Source organism: Calliopsis andreniformis, chromosome 1 (assembly GCF_051401765.1).
Source record: "Calliopsis andreniformis isolate RMS-2024a chromosome 1, iyCalAndr_principal, whole genome shotgun sequence".
Lineage (NCBI taxonomy): Eukaryota > Metazoa > Arthropoda > Insecta > Hymenoptera > Andrenidae > Calliopsis > Calliopsis andreniformis.
The window spans coordinates 18,000,189-18,017,465 of record NC_135062.1 but is presented as its reverse complement, the minus strand read 5'-3'; the positions used below and the strand labels follow the sequence as shown (position 1 = coordinate 18,017,465).

At 46.4% G+C, this 17,277-nt stretch overlaps 1 protein-coding gene and 1 long non-coding RNA gene across 2 annotated transcripts in view; one reads left to right on the top strand and one right to left on the bottom strand.

Annotated features, from left to right (window-relative positions):
- Positions 1 to 15,683, top strand: part of LOC143178095 (uncharacterized) — a 46,964-nt gene extending 31,281 nt beyond the window's left edge. The window contains exon 3 of the long non-coding RNA XR_013001721.1: positions 15,578 to 15,683. This is a non-coding gene — a long non-coding RNA (uncharacterized LOC143178095). The remainder of the gene's footprint in view (positions 1 to 15,577) is intronic.
- Positions 1 to 17,277, bottom strand: part of LOC143178090 (uncharacterized) — a 145,410-nt gene that overhangs the window by 21,177 nt on the left and 106,956 nt on the right. The gene's annotated exons all lie outside the window — the stretch shown is intronic.

Genomic DNA, 17,277 nt, shown 5'->3' with positions numbered 1-17,277 from the left:
CGGAGCGACACAACTGACGCAGTGGTAGCGAAACTACAAATCTTCTGTTACTCTCTGAGCGGCAATGCGATCGGTAATCGCAACAGGGTGAAAAATGACAAAACGCGAGGGGAAACGTACGGTCGAAAATCAATTGGTCGAGTGACTGGCAGCATTTATGACCGTCTCAGGTCCGATATCGTCCAGCCACCGGCCGGTTCCACGTCTTCCCCTCCATCTCCCGGACCAACAGACTTCTTTCTTTCGTTCTTTCGTTCTTTCGCCGCGAGGCAATTATCCTTAATTCGGTTCCGTGGACCCTCGGCCCTGCTCTCTTTCCCCACAGGTCGGCCAGGGAGGATGCGGTCGCGATACCAACCCCCGTCCTTCCCCCTCACGGTAAAAAAGTCGCAACACGCTGGTTCTGGAACCGACCATGGAAGAAATGTCGTTCAATCTACATAATCATTAACAGAAAGGAAATTTATTTAATCCTGCGGCCGAAGGACTCGTTATTTCCCCTCCGGATAATTTGAATACATTTGGCTCGCGGATGGTAAATTAGAATCCAATTTCGGCGTAATTTCGTGCTATTAAGTGCGATTGTACCCCTCAGGTCTTCGCCCTCCCTTTGCCTATAGAACTTGTTCCCACTCTATCCCTCTCCCACTGATAACACTGAACATCTTGCTGATACCAAATCAACATATCTTATTTATCTATAACAACGGATGATGCTGCATTTTAAGCTTGTAGTCTTATCCCATTTCGTTCGAAATGTCTTACTTTCCGGGGTTACTAGATATTCGAGTGGAACTAGTTGTTTAACAAGTATCTCCTAAATTGCCATAGTAATTTTCGTTCACAGTCTCCTCATTTCCTGTAGAAACACTTAAACGCTTCTTGTCAGATCATTAGAATCGCGAGAAGCGGAAGGTGCAGGATCGTGGAAGCCAAGCGGTTCGAGGAAAAAAACCTTGTAACCTAAACGTATCGTCTGTTCTACAGCGAACGAGGCTGCATAATTTAAAGCTTGTCCCGTGACGCGGCCGCGGCCGCGGAAATTGCCGACGCAGAATCACGCAGGTGAATCCGCACGGTTGGGCGCGCGCGGTGCGTGGAATAACGGAGGCTTCTCGACGAGGTATTAAATAATCGTCCAATCAACGTTCGAGCAACTCCCAAAGTCTTTAGGGGGCAATCTGCATGTTAAGAGGCTGTTAATGCCTTTTCGCCTAGCTCCGCGCTGCTGCCCACCAGTCCGTCGATTTCACACGCGCGCGCGCGCGCTCGCGACCGCACTCCCACCGACTCATACACACGTTGCGCGCGCGAACACAACTTCTAATCTTCCTTTTCTCTTGCCAACGACAATCTAAGCGCAACCAGTTCTCTCTTTCGTCCCCCGTCCTTCTCGTTTTAATCTTCCCTCCCCTTCACCGACACCGCGTCCACCGCGTCCACCGCCCCCGCATCCCCCAGCCAAACGCGAGCAGACCATGTGAAAGCGGTCACCACGCGGGAACTGGTTCGACCGACAATTTATGCGCGAGTCAATCAACCCAGTAAATAGTAATTAACACCTATTCCAGATCGGAAACGTGTGCAGAGTGTACGATGCCAGTTTGGCGAAGGGAAATGCGAGCCTCTTTCAATCAAGTTTTCGAGCAATCCAAACTTCTAATAGGTAATGCGAATCTCGAAAGCCGCTGTTTCTGATTCGATAGGCCGTATTTTCAGTGACCTATCTCTAGTATATACATTTAATTATAATAATATGAGAAGGTATAAAATAAGACCTCCTGAAATCTTCGATGCCAGTTTCTATCCACTTTTTTTATCAGTCGAACTGCCAACAATAAGAATGAGTGAACGCCTCAGATTCGAGCAGCCAAGCTGAAAGAAAACGCTCAATTCGAATATAATTGGCGTGGCGTGCGGAAAATTTGAGGGTCCGCCGGATGAGACACTTCGCAACCACCTGTGGCGTGGCGTTTCCAGTGGCGTTTCCAGTGGCGTTTCCAGTGGCGTTTCCAGTGGCGTTCGAACCTTGCGGGCCAGCGACTGCACCCTGTAAACGCGTATTATCGAATTTCCACCGGTGGATCGAAAGTCCCGAGAAGACTGACTCTCGAGATTGTCGAACGGAAGCTGAGCGTGAAACTGCTCACGGCCGGGTTGTGTCGTTCGTCGAAAGGGTCGTGAAAGGTTGCGCGGTAGAACGATCGCAGCCTATCAAACGGTTGCTCGTCGATTTGTCGGTAAGATCAGTTGCCTTAGTTTTAACCACAATTCTTACACCTGCGTTGCTATGTACCTACGTGTAGGGCGATGCTAGGGATACAAACTCTAGTTTCTTTTCAGTTAGCTACATACATGTTTGTATCAGATCCCTCATCAGTTAGACATTCGAGTCCAAGCTGGAAATTTCCAAAAAAACTCGCACTAAGAATAATGAAATACCATTTTACAATGAGAAATTCCGTTTGCATGCGCGCGCGATATCAAGCAAATAGGGCGAATTAAACACAATTTATTGGAAATATCGTATAGCAACTCGTGTTCTCCCTCTTGTTTCCCTCAGGTTCCATCAGACTACGCTCTCCCCCTCCTTCGCCATTCCCATCCCCTGTAGCCCTCCCTTCCGCGCTCCCTCTTTCTCTCGCACTTCATCCCTCTGTTTGGGTTCATACAACCAACACTCTGTCTCTTCCCCCCTCTCTATCACCCTGTCTCTCTTCATTCCTCCATGTTCCCTCCATCCCGTCTCTCGTTATACAGGTACACAGATGCGTCTCGTTTCATCCCTGGTAATTGCTTATTAAATTCCTGGGGGATGAGGCACCAAGCCTCCGGGAGCCCCGCGCAACCCCCGACGCGCCGCCATTTCTCTATCCACCTATAGAGGTGTATGTACCGGAGGCCAGAAGGGAAACGTCCGACAGAATTGTTTTCCCGTTACCATGAAAATATGCCGGAGGGCGGATCTTGCCGCGTAATTGGATTATTAATTAGATTGTTAATGAGACAGATTTCCTGTTCAAAAGGGATCCTCGAGCGCGCTGGCGAGCCCCACGGGGAGTCAGTCGTGTGAAATCCGGTTACGGTCGCGCGCCAGACATTATTCTATTTCTTATTCTATTTCTACGACAGCAAAAACTGGACATAATACCTAGCCAAAAACAATTGAGGAGAGAAAAGTATGCTCCGGTGAATTTCATTATGTTCGTCTGAGAAGGAAATTTCTAAGCGTTTTCAAGTATTTCACAAAATGTGTAGACTTTCGCTAATTCGTTCGCGATATAGATCTACCTTTTATAGCTGTCAATCCTTTCAGCTTCCTCCCCCTTTTAGAGAAGCACTTCGTCACAATTAGCTATGATTCAAGGTAATCCCAATGATGCTGGCCGTCGGAGGAATTATTCGTGATTCTGAAAAATGGGCAACGATATACGACACGCTACTTAATACTAATGAGGTCTGCCGGCTAAAAGGGCTCGTTGCTCTAATGCCAGAGACTCCGCGGACAACGAAACAATTATCCGCCGCCTCCAATTACGCGCTCATCAATAAACTCGAAAAGGAGAGGGTGTACACGCGCGCAGGCAAAATGGGATACTTTGGAATGAACCGAGCGGTAGATAAAGAGGAAAGCAGCGGCTACCTTGAAAATAGTGGGACCAACAGCGCGCGTTTTGCTGTTTAATTGACTGCCAGTCAGAGATGTGCGTTTGTGTAGGGATAGCGTTGTGTACCAGGGATAATGATACACGTACACGCGGCTCACTTTCAAGGGATCTCCTGGATCTCTAGTCACACAAAATCGCTGGATCCAGGATTAAAATTCGCTTGCTTTTCTCTTTGTGCGTCATCGACACAACCACGCTACTTTTCACTAATTAGATCCCGCCTAAAATGATTCGGAAATTCGAAAATTTAGCCCCAAATTTGATCAAGCAATGATGATACTTTCGCGTCTTTCAAGTTTGTCCACCATCATCTGATAAAGGTTGTCGAGTAAAAAGATGAGAACTGTAAGAGCAAAAAGCGGCTGAAAATTTCAAGACTACCAAGCTCGTTAGCGAGGAGCGCGAAGGTGGTCCGTCGATTTGCCAATTAATCAAGCTCTCCCACTTCAATTCGATTTCTTACATAATTCATGCGAGGCCGTATTTGTTTTTAATCGAGATTCCCGACCCCGTAAGGAAGCTGGGAACGAGCAAACGACCAGGAATGGTGGACGATCCTCGATCGTCGCGATTAATTAATCGCGAGACCGAAACATCCAGGCCTATTATCATTCGGTGACCGTGCAAAGCCAGTCCTTGAGGACCTTGTATCGGAATGCCATGAGATAATTAGAATTGGATGTTTTATGAGAGGACCTTGGTGCGACGAAAGCAATCATTACTTCTTTTCTCATACGTGAGCATAGAATTGCTGAGTTCGAATATCGTCCATTTTCCATACGTTTAATATTCATTTCTAAAGGGAATAGACTCTGTTTTTAAAGAAAATTAACGGCGTTCACGACGAAGTTCAGGAATTCACCACCGCAGTCTGGTCCGTACCCTCGCGTTCGACGTCTAGCGCGCACAGTGGTTTGTCATTCAAGGCACGCCGCCATAATTTGATATATTAGGTACACATAAGCGACGGCTGATCGCGGTTATTAGGTTGGGTACACGGTATAACCGCCCCCTCCCCCCTCGAACCCGACTCGAACGACCCCTGACCTGTTCACCACCAACCCAGCTACTGCTCTCACTCTCACTCTCACTCTCTCTCTCCGAGCCTTCCATCTCTTTGTCTCTCTCTCTCTCTCTCTCTCTCTCTCTCTCTCTCTCTCTCTCATTACTCCCACTTACTCGATACCACCCCCAGCTCCCGCGTACTGCACACACAGCCGACAAATTCACGCGAGCGCGTGCACCCTCTCTCTTTCGAACCGAACCTCTCGCCCTCCACGGAGAAATTCGCAACGCGGGGCTATTTGCTATGCGGCTCGTAGCCGCAAAATAGGATTATTATTATAGTCGTGCAGAGCGGCCACCTGCAAGTGCTCTCCTCTGCACTCGAAAATTTTAAGGATCGTTGGTACGGAACTACGAGAGACGCTTGGGTATTGGGAAATCGGTTATCCATGAATTATGGTTAATAGTTTTTTAGGGATCTTTCCGTGCAGATTTCTCTTTTTGAAAGATCTCTTCCCAAACATGTATTGTATATTATATAATAAAAAAGAATATCAAATGTTCGTGACCGTGGAAGAGATAGGGGAAGAAAGATAAATTCATAGAACTGCCGGATACCAAGCCCGTCAGTCTCGATGCGTTCGGTGCGAAGAAAAGTCAGGACGGGTGCTAATGAAACAGCCGGAAAAGGGACGACAGGGTAAAAGGTGGTAATGGAGAGGGGAAGGGAAAGCGATGACATATCGTTGCACGGATTAAGGGTGAGCGAACGGTTAATTCGAGCCGACAGTTTTTTCCAAATTGCCGTTATTTTGAAAAGCGTACGATACCGCAGACCTTCATCGTTCGAACGGTAAACGTATGCAGCGACAGGGGTGGTTTACTCAGCACGCGCGAGCTTTGACGTCCGTGCCCGTGTGTACTCGCCGGCCGCAGCTCGTCTGTTCGCTCGAAAGAAAAACGTCGGATATGTGTCCTTTCGCGAGCCCCTCGAATCGGTTTAATCGAATAATTTACCGGCGTTTCCATCAAAGTTTCAAAAGACCCGTGGAGAAACGACTGCAGAAAAAGGCTATCGTCGCGACAAAACTAGCCAAAGGGTACGCAAACACACCAGTATAGCGTGTGAGAGGTGAGAGTCTGCGAATCGAGGAAAAGTGAGTTGCTCATCGGCAAACGAGCGGTTGATATTTAATTGAGTTTCTTGTAGCCTCGCTGGAGGATGCGTACCTACGATTATGAACATGTAGAGTTTATCGGTGAAGTTTAACGACGCGTTGCACTTAATAAATCTCGCGCGCGATAAAACCTTTTAATCGCGCCTTTATCTACATGCTTTTTCCGTCCTCCCTTGCGTTCTTAATAGCAATTTTAGTTTCAGGCCAGCCTTCGGAGAGCAAGGATTTATTTGCTACGCGCTTTGCACCGTCGCATTAACTTCAAATAGCAAAGTACTGGACATAGTTTATCATGCTCCACGTAGTTGATCGTTGCCCAGCAAGTGGAAGAATTGCGAAGCAACAAAGTAGCTGAGAGAAAGAGAGGCAGCTTATCAAGGGCGCACTATTTTTTATTCCTCTTCCCCTGGTTCCTCCTGCTCTTTTTCTCCTCTTCGGTTGTTACAGACCGCGCCGCTGCGCGGCCATGAATTTTAATTCTTCCTGTCGGGGACGACAGGAACGGCCGGGAGAAGAAACACCGTCGAAATTTTTTCAAACGGCTTACCGGAATAAAGGGAATAAACTCTGACATCGTCAGAAACGAGAGTGGCTGGTATCTACAAGGGTTCGATCGTTAGTGAATTTTTCAATAATCAGCAATTTTATGCGACTAAGGTTTAACGAAACGTAGACAGAGCAAGAAAAACCATCATCGAAAAAAGTGTGAAGGAAACTGTCACGATAGGAGAATTAATTCATGCGTAGATATCTACTGAGATACGCTCGAAGGATGGAGCATAAATTTTCCGAGACCTTTAATTAGTGGCAATGGACGTTATCGTAGGTAAAGCAATTGGGAAACCCGTAGCATGTGGAAAACAACGCGAGACGAGTCATCACCGTTTCTCAAGGAAGTGTTGCGTGCTCAAGCACGCGATGATCTCATCACGAAGAACCTCTTTGGTGGTGCGAGCGTTAAAATCGCCCACAGGGACCGTTAACTTCGATTATCCTTGGCAATTAACGAAGTTCGGTTCAGCCACAAAACGGCCAGCTTCAATCTCTCCTGTCAACCATCACAATTTCTCCGCCATTATCCCTCTCGATCGATTCGTGCGTTGCGCAGAGATAAACTCGCGAAATTTTTTGCAGAAATTCTTCTATCCCCCTGATGAAACCGAAGAGAGGATTCGAGAACGCGCTGGTTCGTGAAACAGTAACCATGGTCGGGGCAGGAATGGTTCGAGTTATTTCCGATACGGGGCGGCATCAAACGGAGCCACAAATCACTCGGAAAACACAGATTTGTCGGGGCCGCGATTTAATTTGGCCCTGGATTAAGTTGCCCCGCAGCCGCCCGCAGCCGCCCGCAGCCAACCCGCTTCTATTACGTCTCGGATTTATCGACGCTTATTTGCGGCACGCACGAGGTCGCGCGCACCTCGCCTCTACCCTTTAAGCCGACGGCCTAACTGGAAATGATCTCTCTATCGGGAAAAAGACCTTTTCTCGTGCTAGCTCCCGCGGGAAAAGGGAAAGTTTCGCGAGGAAAAACAAACGAGTGTCGATACGAGAGAAAAGTTGGCTGAACTACAAGTAAAATTGAAACGGTCTGGAAGCTCATAACTTCCTCTACAAATTTATTGCTGTACTATTACAGTTTCTATGCATGAATTATAATAGTTGTGAAGACAACAAACAACTACAATTGACATTAGAGAAATATGTTGACTTTGCTACAGTTTTGACGCAATATCTTTAACAGTTGCTCCACGCGATCGTCCCTCAAAATTGCGAAAATCTAATTAATCGGTTGCAGGAAACCGTAGCGGATGTTCGACGCAACGCCTTGTAACTAATTAACCTTCGTCGATCCATCATTCGCCGTGGGGGGAAGGGGGCGAGGTAACAGGCAATCACATCGAAAACCTGCTACGACCGAAGGAAATTTCGTTTTCGTAACCGGTAAACGTCATTTACCAATCCCATTTTTCCCATTTTTCCCATTTTTCCCATTTTTCCCATTTTTCCCATCTTCTAACGTTTCATTAACTTCATTGCAGGCTATTCATGCAACATAAATTTCATTTCCGGGAATCGTTCCGCGAAACGAGGATCCATACAAATAATAACTTTTACGTTCCAGTTCGTCAAGACAGATATTAATTAGGGAATCTAGTTTCGACGATTTTCGAATTGCCACAGAAATCATGATCCAAACAGAGACTTTTGCTCGTAGTACTAACTTTTCAGACGGTGTATTAACCCTTTAACGCGGTGCTACGTATCGTTTTCCTTCCTGAAACCGGTTCTCGGGCTCACCTCTGTTATTTCGTGACTTGGGGAACATTTTCGTCGGCGTGGATATTCCTCCGAGGCATCGATGCATAAATTCGGTTTCGTTTCAGATCCCTCTGCCGATAGCTCGGCCATACACCGAGATTCTTTTACCTTTGCCTAACCTTGCAACTTCTTCGCGGTATTTTCGATGACGGTGAGCTTGATCCAGAAGGAATTCGATGAAATCGTTTGCAATATTTAGTATACCCCCTTGATGGGTTAATCGTCGACAAATGTGATACTGTAACTTTAGTCTCCACGGTTTCATTCATCGCTTGAGAACGTAGCTGCGCAGCTGCGCAGCTGCGCTGCTTCCCAACATCGCGTACCAAATCACGTCCGACCGTTGATGCCGGTGATTAACGTGCCAAAGAGGCCCAAGGGGGTGTAATTTGGCCGATTTGTTAGAAGCTTGGAACCCTGGAAAGATGACGATTTCCCTTTGAGATCCCACGACTCCATGGTTCGCGCGACTCGAAGAGGAGACCACGTTTGTCACCGGCGACATATTAAACCGGTATTTACGCACAGCTCTCGTTGACAGGGTTCCTTTGAGGTTAATAATAGACACAGGGGCTAAGCACGTTCTTAATATTTCAGTAATCGCCGTGGACTGGGCCAGTACGACTTCATACGTAACGCTCCTAGTCGCTGCATCTTTGATGCTTGGAAATATCCGTAACACCGTGTACGATACTCTTGACTTTTGATCGTTCGCGTGAAATACGCTTTAGTCACCATGAAGCGTCGCCTTTGCTGTCTGAACACATCCAAACTTTGCGAGAGTTCTTTGTGATCCCTGATCAATTTGTACGCTCAAATTAGCTCTAGTTACTTCATAGTGTTATTAGAAATGGAGATTGAAGGATTTATGAAGCTACTCAAATGGTTCCTGAGAAAATGAATCTTTCGTCTGATTTGACAAATTGTAACCGATGTTGTAGGGAATTGGTGAAAACTTTTTCTGGTAATTCATCGTTCATGTTCAATCGATTAAACCGGTCGAAAATCTAATGCGTGACCGAGGGAAATTTCACAATTGAAAAGATTTGAAATTCCGCAGAAAAGCGTACAAGAGACACCATACGTCACGGATTCCTCAATGACCGTGTTCAGAACTATGAAAACAGACGACATCCCCTCTGGGTCACTGATTGACCGAACCGTTCCTGTGTGCCCATGCAAATCCCTGCATCCACGATCATCAAGGTGTGCACTCAGCTTCCAGGGACATGGACGAATCGTCTATTACACTATTCCCTGCTATTACGTGCATTCAGCAGGCACAATCGAAAAAAAGGTCCTTCGTCGAACCGCCGTTTCCATAATTCATGTCGCACCGACGCGATGCGACGCGACGCGACGCGACGCGACGCGACGTTTCTGTGAACCCGCGCACTGGTTAGAGACATTCTTCGTTCCAGGCAGAGAATCTAGGGAACGTGTGATTTGAAAAAATGTTGCGAAAAATGTTGCGAAAAATGTTGCGAAAAATGTTACACGTGAAAATAAATGAAACGAATCGCTGAAGAAATAGATAGTCTTCTAACGATTCTGAAATTCTTCAAATTTTTACACGATTTCTGATACTTAAAACGCGCCAGTTTGCTCGTCGTGTTTCCTCGGCCCGCGACAAGGGACAGCCGACTTGAAATTCATGTTGTTCAGAGATTTAATTTGAGATTAAACTTAATATTTAAATTTATTCCGTCGGGAACATTTGCCCACCCCCTTCCCAATGGAGATTAAAGGACAGAACCTCCTTCCGGCCTCTAGCACGACGCGACCGCTAGTCGATATCCGCGGCTGAACAAAATGTTGTTTTCATCGATCTACACGTACTGTATTCGAGATATCGCATGTAAGGCAAAATGATGCCATCGACGTTCATCAAATATTCAATAGTCCCGCCTACGAAAATTCACGCATCTGCCTGGCGTGCTTGCATGAAACAATCGCGATCATTACCGAGAAATTCGCTTCTTTTTATATGAAACTGTACCTTTCGAACAAATCGATTTAGCCTCTCATAAATATCCAATATTTGACACGGCTGAAAAGACAATAAAAATGTTAAATAATTTAGTCCCCTTGAGGTAACGAATTTGAAAGGAAAAAATCGACCAGTGTCGGATCATGACCCGGAAAAGAAAAATTCGTGGTTACCAAATGAACGAGCAGCCCTTTCGTCGTGCTAAAAGAGAAGCAAACACGGTCTCATCCGGACGCTTTATCGAGGCGCGTAGACGGGGGAACGACGTTAGTCCCGCATTGATTATTCTCAGAATCAATTCCAAGTGAACCGTCCTCTGTACTGTCGCGCGGACGACGACGAAGATAAGGAACGAAGAGTGTGCACACGAGGCACACCAGCGCTCTCGCATGCTCGTGAAAAAACCTAATCGTTAAAGTAAAGACCACATTACGTTCCCGGGGACGTTTACCTACGATCGAACTGCACACACGCGCCAGGGCGGACCCTTTCCAGTCGCTGAATAATAAATGCCGCCCCGCGATCGTACTGCCCCGTAACGTATTTGTCCCGGCGCTGCTCGAGCTCCTTTGACGTGACCACTCGATAACGTCGATACTCATACACCCCTCTATACGTATGTCCAGTCGAACTCGAGCAAAGGAAACGCAAAAAATACGCACACGAGGGATTGCTAGCTTTTCCCTACGTTTGTCAAAGTACCGTGTTATTTTTGCTAGGTTACTGCGAAATTCGTTCGGCGTTGGGATACGGGAATACTGAATAGAAAAAATTAGGGTGAGTTAATTAGAGGGGAGCGATAGAGTGTAATCGTACGGGTAACGCCAAAAGTAGGGCTGTTCATGCTTTTAAGATAAGCATTCTAATCATTGACTCGATGTCAACAAGTAATTGCTAAAATTACTATAAGAAAAAAAAACACTCTGAAATATTTTTCAATGGAATACATAACTCTTGACAATATCGTAAGCATTCCATCAAGATTCTAGCCTGACTCATCCTCGACACCCTCGTTACGTGCAATTCCGCAGCACTTTACGATTTCCTCCTTCCCAGTTCGCGACCTCGTCCTACAGACACATGGAGAGTAGCAAATGACTATGCACTCGATAGAAAAACGAAGTAGGTACCAGGAGAGGCAATTAGCTGTTTGCTATCACGGTTCACGATCGACAGTAGGACGTTTCGAGTCCTTAATATCGGTTTTCGTACGTTCGCATTGTCGCAAACAAAGAGAATGATTGTTGGTTGAGCGAAAGGTGGCTTCACCTTTCGTGCCTTCGTGTCTTTTGCAAATGTTTTCGATCGTACCGAGAGATACTCTATTGCAGCGGCACACTCGTTGTTATTGCTCAACGTTCGGCACGAAACTGCTTATGCAATTACGTGGCTGCGACTGCCGCGAGATACAGCGTCAATTAGTCCGTTCCGCGGAACGTTTCAATTAGCGCCGCGCCGCGCCGCGCCGCGCCGCGGAGAAACCATCGCGCGGTTCCTACGTAAGAATTCGTTAGAAAGTATTGGCATCGTTGCGATAAATACAGGTTGTTTCAAAACCAGAGGACGGTGTGTCGTATTATTATTATTTTTACTCGTCTTCTTATGTCTTGTACGAATTTATTCCAAGTAATTGTAGCAAATAATTCAGCTTACACACGCGCTCAGTTTTACCTTAACTAATATCCTTGATATTCGTGACACCGCACTTGAAACATCCTCTATGGAATCATGATTGAAACACAGGCACAAAGCTCATGTCATCAAAGGCAGAGTAATAATGTCGTGTTTGTTATCAGCCGTTATTAACCAGATGTCCGGAGAATTTCGAGTAAATTGCCGCCCGAAATTCCAGACCACTCGAAAGCGCGTTAGTGAATATCGTAATCTGTTATTTCGCCAGATAATCAAATTAACAGAGAACCTTTCTGGTATACGTCGTTCAATTGAACATTATCGTGCCGTCACAGACTAAACAAGCTTTCTACAAGGCTATCCAAAAGCAATGAATCTCGAAGACGTTTCTTCAAGATCGAAGTCGTCACCACGGATGTCTTGCATTCGCTGGTTCATTGCCTCTAATTGATCATCAAACCGTGAGTTTGAGTGTTTGAATAGCTTGTTAGGGAAGTTATAGTAAAACTATGTAGGATAAGTGTAGCGCAAGTATTAATTTCAAGTTAATCAATTTCGCCTCAATTACTCTCCCTCGTGAACTAACGACCTCTGCAAACAGAAATTTCGATAAAGTTGTATAATACGCATCGGATGTTACAACGTTCAGGTAATTTCTATCTTAGGCTAAAATAATATTACGTTAGAATAATGAAAGAGCAAGATCGATTTAGCTAGAGTAAACGTTAATAGCATACATTAATTCGAATTACAATTATACACCAACGATTGACTGTTATTACAGGATCCTCGTAAATTACGCTCGGTGGGCGGACGTTATTTACTAAGCACTGAAATATTACCTTCATTAAGACAGTCGTTTCCAAGGATTGCCAGTTCAAGGAACGTGAAATTAATTACGATACATTCTAGTCAGACCTGCGTTATTCAACACGAACCTCGATAGAATTTACGGAGAGCTACACTTTCTGCGTCTACACGTACAATTTTAGGATCGTTCATAATTGAGAAGACAAATATTCTTACTTCGAAAGAACAGCTCCCCACGGTAGAAAGTGAAATACGGCAAATTTGCACTCTCGGAAAATGAGAATAATTATAAGGCAGTAGCCGCAGATCGCGAGCACAGGGGTCAGGAATCACGAACTACTCGTGACTCCTGGGTGGTGGAGGGGGTGGAGGGGGTGGAGACGACGGCGACCAAGGACAGAAAATTTTCGACAGTGGCAGAAGGCGAGAATGAGGGCAAGCAGGGTCACTGGTATCGGGCAAGGGTGAAAATTTCGTCTCGCTGGTGGTCTGAATTAAGCGTCTAATTGTAAAGGCGACACGTGCGAGCATGGAACGGGGTGGAAGGTCGAAAGAGGCGGGGAGGAGAGTTGGCTTCGCAAGGGTCGAGGCGGGGAGTGGAATATAGGGTAGGTCGGAGGTGAGAAGGTGGCAGAGAGGTGGAGGTAGCAATTAACTTCTCCTCGCAAGATTAGAACGAGATATTACGAGATATCGAGCGACTTAACGGTAACACGCGAGAGACTTCAAAGGCAGTAATAAACTGCCTCTAATGAACCCCTTATCGCTGCTGCCACCACCCTCCGCCTTCTTCAGCAACCTACCCACCTCACCACCACCTACCGAGGAGACTCCAGGCCGCGCGTGTACGTGTCCGCCTGTTCCCCAACCGATGCGGGCTGAATCGAGCCCTGAAATTCAAACGATCTCCCTCCTGCTTGCATGCACCTAATACACACGACGACCAGGCGAAGACCCCTTTCCCTTCTCCTCTTCTCCTCTTCGTCAAACTTTTTCCCCGCTGTTCCTTGTGCCGTTTCGCGTCCCCCCAGCCCAGTGTTCTTTGCTCTCCGAGTCGGCCAGCCGCGTGTCACTCGGATCGCGATAAGACGCCATTACCGCGTCGATAGCGATTCCTGTCATGCGGAAAACTCGTCCTCCTTCATCGTCGCGTGCCAGCCTCCATTACGCTCGCCACTGTAAATATTTCCCTCGGTCGGGGGACGAACGCGACCGACCGTCGACGATGGGGAGAATTATCGACCTTTGAACGGTGGAGGACGACAGAAATTTTTCGGGGCACAAATATATGGTACTCGTGCTAATGACGCCTATCGCGGGCACACGCGTTCTTCTAATGGAATCATAATCTACACACCGACCCGTTCACCGCGCTAGAAACGTGCGATGTCTCCGGAGCTGGAATCGTGGGACCATGGGCAGACACGAAGCACCCTGTCGCCGGGCTCCGTCAAGTCCAATCATGTTGATTCAACAAAGTACCCACCTACCAAATTGCTGGAATTTGGTATTCGGCCAGAAAGACGGAGGAGAGGCAGAGAAAGCGAAGCGAAGGAGTGAGACTGTGGGAGGCAGAGAGGCAGAGAAGGCGAAAGAATGAACGAGAGAACGAGAAACCCGGATAGACAGATAGACAGACAGATCGAGACGGATCGAGATGGAGAGAGAGACAGACAGACACACACACACACACACACACACATACACACGCTGTGAAGCGGTCTGATTGCACATCTAGGCCAAACCAGCACCACGACGGCGACGTCGCTCCAGCGGAAAGCCGAGCGATGATTGGCCGCTCTCTTCGCTCCGCAACCCCTGCCCCTTTACCCTCCGTACACCTTCAATCCCTTCAGCTCTCGTCCGTGCAGCCGAAACCCGATGGCGTTGGAGGCTGGGGGTGATTGGACGCATCTCGGTGATTGTGGCACCCTCCACCCTTCCCCTACACCCCCATCCGAAACTACCACCCGCCACTGCGCCTCCGACCCTTCCCATACCTATATATACTCAAACTCCCCCATCTTCCGTCCCCATACCCCTCCTGCACGGCTGTAAATCGAGTTTACCCTCTTGCCGTGGCTCAGCCCTTCAATCAAACTGATTGAAACATTCCTTGAATCCAAAAGAAACGAACCACTACCTCCTGCCCTTGTCCGCCTCTCTCTCCGTCTCTCCTACTTTCTCTATCGTCCCGTGTGTCTCTGGATCAGCCTTCTCTCTTCCCTTTTAGTCCCCATTCACTCAGCCGATCGCTCACTCTCTTCGTCTGTACGAATACACGTTTTTCCTCTTCTCTTTCTCTCTCTCTCCACTATCAGCATGTGTGATTCGACCCCCCCATTCCTTCTTTCTTCGTCTCCTTCTCCTGCAACAAACCCCTACCGCAAGCCTGATGTCGATGCTTCTGTCGCGTCACTCCGTTCAGAGTGCTACCTTCTCTCAATTCGGATAGCGGCTGGCTTGTTTTCCGATCGAAATTTCACGGCGGCTAAGAGTGAAATTTCGGAGGTTGCGGATCGCGGCTGATTCCGACGGAGGCACAAAAGGCGCTATGTATTTTTGGCGATGCGCTGTTAAAGAGTTCCCTCTTTAACGGCGATGCGACGTTCCACGTTTACGGATATAGGCTACTATAACTTCCACTTCGTTGGAAGCATGTTTTGGGTTCGAATCGTGCAGAGTTACGTTCAACTTCCCACTCCAATTTTAGAATCCTCCGATATTTAAACGATCCCTCGCTATGATAATTTTATTATTACAAGGATCTTCAAAAATCCAATCAACTTTAAAATTGCAGTTGTCGCAACGGTTCTCTTCAACGTAGCGTGAAGTCGGCAGCAACAAAGTAAATATACTGTTTCCAGCATCTCGCTGTTAAAATTAGGATGCAGTTCGAAATCTCTTCGACTCCTTTCGCTACTTCTAGGCTGCAATTAACGAGGCGTTTTTTCGCGTTGGATTTCCAGATCGATTTTCAACGCTTCGAACTTCCAGAAATACGAAGAAGCTTGGCCAGTGGACATCTGGACGGGCGATTCTGTCTCCAATCGTAGCATGCGGGACGGAGACGGCTGGTAATCAAATATTGATACTACGCTAGACCAAATCGTTCGACTGTGCTAACAGATTAGGATGTACGTGTGCTCCGGACCAGTCCGTTGATCGCACAGACGAGAAAGACGAGATGACGACGAAGAATACAAATGTTCAGGAAAATCTTATGTATAATCGTCACATTCATTGATAAATCGAGATTCGTTATTCGCCTCGACATTTCTCTTCATTCTATAGGAATCATAAAATACCGGAGTATGTATTTGGGTGTTTCGAGAGAAATTTGATTAAATAATTTCGCATTGATTAAATCATTTCAAAGTACCGAGGCACACAAGATTCAAGTATCAAAGCCCTTTTTTCCATACAATACAGAAAAGAATCAGTGTGCAGATTGTAACGACGGAATTAATGAAATGAAATATAAAATTTCGCAACAATGCCCTCCAATTTTGACAAACTTCGAACTGCTTGCGAATATTTTTCCTCGTTGTCGGACGTTTAATTAATTCATTCCATCGCGTTGCCAGAAATCCGACGAGTTCGTTCGCATAGCCGGTAATGTTTCGCTTCCACGGCCGTTTATCGGTTCCCTTTCGTCCGTGAAACGTGAAACACGACCGTTCGATGAGATCGATTTCGCGCGCTACTCTTTCACGCGCAAAAATCGCCAATTTCCGTACGATGACACGATTTTTTAATCCCTTTCCGCCATTACCTTCTTCGCGCGTACCTCCAAAAAAGGTAAAGCTACTTGCCGAAAATCGATTTATCTGCATTTTTTCCTGGACACGTCGCAATTAATCGTAAATTAGTCCAATTGTTTCGTAATCATTAACGAAAATAAATGTTGAAAAGTTCGTTTGGATAGTCTCGACGGACGTTGTTGTCCTCGAGGACAGCTCGTATATTTCCCAGCTTTAATCACAGATGAAAAGAACCGTCTCTCGTTTCGAGACGAGCTAACAAGTCAATGAAGAAAAAAAAATATGAACAAACCCATTAGATTCCGTACACATAGCCGAACCAGATTCTGCCGATCTATTTTAGGAGATGCTAACTAAGTTCTGCGTCTGTTTCTCATTAAATTGCGCTTTGACCTCGAATCTCCTAAATTTGGAACGGTCCCCGACGATTAGGTGTGTCCCATCCCGACACAGGATTTCGAAGGTTTCGAGCCTCATAAAAATCAACGTGCCACTCGAATACAAAACCCTTCAAAGACTAGAATACTATCCAAGAAATGAGACACTTGAATAATATGTAAAAGCCTGGTATTTTCAAGGTTTCGTTACTTTCAGACAGCCCAGAAGCATGATGAGGATTAGATAGTATACTTCGCTGCATATTAGATGAAAAAATTGACGATATTTCAGCTGCTGTAACTTTGCGAGAAAGGAATCGCACAATAGTGAAACTAGGATTTGACCCTGTGATCCTGACAATTTTCCTAGGAGGATTTCCAAAATCTAGGAGGCACATGCGATTCGCGAGCAACGGTTTAACGGTTTGGCCTTCGTTCTTATACACGCGCATCATTTTTTCGGAAGTTCTGAGGGCTCGACTTTTTGACAACGACCGGAGAACTTTCTACAGAATAATAATGAACACT